The 5,000-nt window shown below is 48.5% G+C and overlaps 1 protein-coding gene across 3 annotated transcripts in view; it reads left to right on the top strand.

Moving 5' to 3' along the window:
* LOC135092431 (uncharacterized protein F13E9.13, mitochondrial-like) overlaps positions 1 to 5,000 on the top strand; it is a 176,625-nt gene that overhangs the window by 54,182 nt on the left and 117,443 nt on the right. For all 3 annotated transcript variants that reach the window (XR_010262864.1, XR_010262865.1, XR_010262863.1), the window contains one exon: positions 3,795 to 4,001. The gene's annotated coding sequence lies outside the window, so the exon portion shown is untranslated. The remainder of the gene's footprint in view (positions 1 to 3,794; positions 4,002 to 5,000) is intronic.

Here is a 5,000-nt window from a genome sequence, read left to right as displayed (position 1 = left end):
TTTCTTCTTTGTCTTCTCTTTCACATTAATTTTTCTCTTCCTTTTTCCTCTCTCTCTCTCTCTCTCTCTCTCTCTCTCTCTCTCTCTCTCTCTCTCTCTCTCTCTCTCTCTCTCTCTCTCTCTCTCCCCCCACCCCCTTTCTCCGTTTTGTTTTGTTTTCTCTTCTCCTCCTCCTCCTCCTCCTCCTCCTCTCCTTCCTGTCTTAGGTAGATGTAACAGCTGGTTTCATCACGATTCTCTCTCTCTCTCTCTCTCTCTCTCTCTCTCTCTCTCTCTCTCTCTCTCTCTCTCTCTCTCTCTCTCTCTCTCTCTCTCTCTCTCTCTCTCCCATTCCATCTCTCCTCTAAGTGCCTCCCTGCTCCTCTTCCTCTTCCCTCCCCAAGTATCTTTCCTTCCTGTGACACCGCGCCCTCCTCCTCCTCCTCCTGCTCCTCCTCCTCCTCCTCCTCCTCCTCCTCCTCCTCCTCCTCCTCCTCCCAAAATTTCACTGGAGTTGATCATTCAAATAACGATGTATTTTTCATTTGATATTTCTTCGTTCCTTTCCACACACATCACTTACTCTCCCCTCTCCCTCTCCCACTCCCCTCCCTCTCCCCTCACTCTCACTGGAATTCGCTCACCGCCCCCCATCACCCCCTCGCCCCCAAAAACAGCGTCTCGAGTTGGCTATGCTCAAGGGATCTCCGCCCCCTTTCTCCTCCTCCTCCTCCTCCTCCTCCTCCTCCTCCAGTTTCATAAATATTGGAGGGAGAGAGAAAGAGAGAGAGAGAGTGTGGGAGTTGGGAGTTTAAGGGGGAAGAGATGGAGGGTGAGGGAGGGGAGGGGAAGATGTGGGAGCTAGAAGAGAAAGGAGAGTGGAAGAGAGGGGAGATTAAGGAGAGAAGGGAAGAGAGAGGGGAGGTTGAGGGGAAGAGAGGGGAGGTTGAGGGGAAGAGAGGGGAGGTTGAGGGGAAGAGAGGAACAAGTGAGAAGTTGATAGGGAAAGAAGAGGGGAAAGGGTAGGAAGTTAAGGGGAAGAGGAGAAGAAAGAGAGGAGAAGAGGAGAAGAAAGAGAGGAGAAGAGGGAGAAAGGTAAGGGGAAGAGAAAGAGAGAGGGGAGTTAGTGGGAGATAAAGAGAGGGAGAGGGAAAGAAGGGAAAGAGAGAGGGGAAGGATAGCAAGTAGAAGAGGGAGAGAGAGAGAGAGAGAGAGAGAGAGAGAGAGAGAGAGAGAGAGAGAGAGAGAGAGAGAGAGAGAGAGAGAGAGAGAGAGAGGGAACAAGGAGGCAGAATACGAGGCCTGAGTTTTATCACCTTGAAAATCTCCTGAGCATTTCTCCAATTCTCAGATCTCATATGCTGATTCCTTGACTCAGATTGAATTTTCGCCGTGTTAAAGATATGACCTCCTCTCTCCGCGACGGCTATTTACATACGTCCCCCCCGCCCCTCCTCCAACCCAGTCCTCTTCCTCCTCTTCCTCTGACTCTCACTCTCTCTCTCTCTCTCTCCGTCTCTCTCCTCTGGGTCCTTCTCCTCTGGGTCCTTCTCCTCTGGGTCCTTCTCTTTCTCCTCCGTCAGCACTCCTAACACCACCCCCCCTCTCTCTCTCTCTCTCTCTCTCTCTCGTTCTCGTTCTCGTTTCTTTCGTTCGTTCGTTCTTTCGTTCGTCTCTTTTTGTTTTGTTTGTTTTGTTTATTTTGTTTTGTTTGTTTTTTTGTTTGTTTGTTTGTTTGTTTGTTTGTTTGTTGTTGTTAGTGGTGGTTGTGTTTTTTTTTGTTCTCGTTCTTTTTTTTTCTTCTTTTTCTTTTTCTTTTTCTTCCAATCCTTCACTCTTGCTTCCAAATCCTCCTCTCTTTCTCTGTTTTCTCAGTTATTCCTCCTCCTCCTCCTCCTCCTCCTCCTCCTCCTCCTCCTCCTCCTCCTCCTCCTCCTCCTCCTCATCCGCCAACTATTACCCTCATAATCACCATCATCCACACCTCCTCCTCCTCCTCCTCCTCCTCCTCCTCCTCCTCCTCCTCCTCCTCCTCCTCCTCCTTTACCCTTCCATCTCTCCCTCCTCTTTCCTCCCTCCATCAAACCCCCTTACTTCCATTTAGCTCCCTTTCCTCCTCCTCCTCCTCCTCCTCCTCCTCCTCCTCCTCCTCCTCCTCCTCCTCCTCCTCCTCCACAATTTCTTCGTGTTTTTCTTAACTTTTCGAATCACGCCCCAATCTTACGACGCCCTTTGGCACTGTGGCCGTGGGCGTGGGCATGGGGAGGGCCGTGGGCGTGGGGAGGGGCGTGGGAAGGGGCGTGGGAGTCGCTGGGGAGGTTGGGGGGTGTGGGCGTGTGCTGGGGGGGAAGGCATATTCTGATTCGGTTGTTAGAGGAGGTGTGGGGGCGAGGGGGGATGGTAGCCTTCTCCTCCTCCTCCTCCTCCTCCTCCTCCTCCTCCTCCTCCTCCTCCTCCTCCTCCTCCTCCTCCTCCTCCTCCTCCTTCGAGTGCTCTTTCCTCCTCCTCCTCATCCCATAACATGTAGGAGAGATGACTGCAGAAGGAGAAAGAGGAGGAGGAGGAGGAGGAGGAGGAGGAGGAGGAGGAGGAGGAGGAGGAGGAGGAGGAGGGAAGGCAAGTTGAACGAAGTGGTGTCACCGCCTCTTTCCGCTTGCCTCTCGCTCCTCCTCTTCCTCCTCCTCCTCCTCCTCCTCCTCCTCCTCCTCCTCCTCCTCCTCCTCCTCCTCCTCCTCCTCCTCCTCCTCCTCCTCCTCCTCCTCCTCGCCTGAAGAACACAACATTCCGACCTCGCCAAGGGGAAATTTATGCAGATGATTTTCCTTCCGACTGTTTTTCCCTTCAGGAGGAGGAGGAGGAGGAGGAGGAGGAGGAGTGACGCTGGGAGATGGAGTGACTTGAATAACAGCGTGAATAAAGAAAATTAGGGAAAGAAAGGGCGTGAAGAGGAGAGAGGAAAAGGAGGAGGAGGAAGAGGAGGAGGAGGAGGAGATTAAATCACTAGAATAACAACTTGGATATAGAAAATTGGAGAAAGGAAGGAGGAGGAGGAGGAGGAGGAGGAGGAGGAGGAGGAGGAGGAGGAGGAGGAGGAGGTAAAAAGAGGCGTGAAGAATTATTGAGAAAGAAGGAGAAAAAGAGGAGGAAGAAGTGGAGGAGGAGGAGGAGGAGGAGGAGAAGGAGGAGGAGGAGGAGGAATCACGAATATAGAGAGAACCGTAATAAAGAGAGAAGAGGAAGAGGAGGAGGAGGAGGAGGAGAAAGAAGAAGAAGAAGACGAAGAAGAAAAGAAAGAATAAAGAAGAGATAATGTCAAGTGAATTTAACTGAAAGAGAGAGAGAGAGAGAGAGAGAGAGAGAGAGAGAGAGAGAGAGAGAGAGAGAGAGAGAGAGAGAGAGAGAGAGGGGCTAATTCATGCAGTAAAGAAAACTGAAAAGAAAACGGGAATAAAAATGCAAATTGAAAATAAAATGCAAGAAAATAAGAGAAGGAAGAGGAGGAGGAGGAGGAGGAGGAGGAGGAGGAGGAGGAGGAGGAGGAGGAAACCAAGATGGAGGAAGGATAAGAGGTTATGGAAGAAGGGAAGAAAGAAGAAATGGAGGAATAGAGGAAGTGGAAGGAGAAGAATCATGTGGAAGAAAGGAAGAGAAGGAAGAGATGATAGGAAAAATAAGACAGGAAGAGGAAGAGAAGAAGAAATAAGAGGAGGAGGAGGAGGAGGAGGAGGAAAGTGGAGCTATTTTCTCTTTGATTTTCCTCTTTTCCTTCTTCCATATTTGGTTGTCTTCCTAATTCCCTTTTCTTTTTTTTTCAGGAAGAGGAAGAAGAGGAGGAAGACAGATCAGGAAGAGAAAGAAGAAGACGCGGAGGAGGAGAAGAAGGGAGAAGAGAGAAAGAATAAAAAAAGAAGAGGAAGAAGATAAGGAAGAGGAGGAAGAATAGAAAGAAGAGAAGGGAGAGAAGGAAGAGAAGAGGAAGAGAACGAAAAAGAAGACAGAGAGAAAGAAGAGGAGGATTATGGGTAAGTAACAAATATCACCCTTCCTTTTACTCACCCTTACATTCTCCCTGATATGGTAACCCTTTTTTTTTTTTACTTAAAGGGTGAAGACAGCTAATGAAAAGGAGATGGGGAAGAGAAAGGGTTAAAGAGAAAGGATTGGCTGTGGGGTCAATGATGCTATTTTTTCCGTAATACTTAATCTCTCCTACCTTTACTAATCACCTAATACCTGTGTTGACTGGATACCTGTTCCCTGAGCCCTGAAACTGCTGCCCCTTATAATTTGCTTTGCTTATCCACCCATACATGCAATTATATTTTCTCTAAACTATCTTAAATTATCTTATACTTTTCTTGAACTGCCATATATCGTCAATTTTTCCTTAAACTTTCCTTATATTTCCCTATAGTGTCTCGTTTTTTCCCTGTAGCGTGTTAATGCCTCCTTATAAACCTTCAATACTATCTTTCACTTGCTTGCACGCCCTTATCCTTGCCTTATACTACTTGCCTTATACTCCCTGATATCCCCTTACACTCCCTTAAATCTCCATTTCACTCCCTGATACTGTGTTTACTTCCCAGCAGCCTTTCGTATTCAAGAGGGCCAGTGCTCACGGAGGAGATGGCAGTTTTTAAGAGGAAGAGAGGGGAAAAGGAGAGGAAAAAGAGAGGGGAGGTCATAGGGAGGGAGAGGAAGAGGAGGAGAAGGATGGAGAGGATGAGGAAGAGGAGGAAGAGTAGGAGAAATGGAAGAGGAAATAAGAGAGGGAGGGAGAGGAAGAGGAAAGACAGGGAAAAGATCACACAAAGGAGGGACAGGGAGAAGAAGAGAAAGAGGAGGAGAGATAGATGGAAGAGGAAAGGGAGGAGAGGGAAAAAAAGACGAAAGAGAGGGAAAATAGAAAGAAGAGGCAGGGAGAGGAAGAGATGGATGGAAATTAAGAGGATCAGGAGGAAGAGGAGGAGAAGGAAGAAAGAGGAAAGAGGAGGAAAATATAAAGGAAATGGAGGAAA

This window comes from Scylla paramamosain, chromosome 40 (genome assembly GCF_035594125.1).
Source record: "Scylla paramamosain isolate STU-SP2022 chromosome 40, ASM3559412v1, whole genome shotgun sequence".
Classification (NCBI taxonomy): Eukaryota; Metazoa; Arthropoda; class Malacostraca; order Decapoda; family Portunidae; genus Scylla; species Scylla paramamosain.
This window is presented reverse-complemented; position numbering and strand designations above follow the sequence as displayed.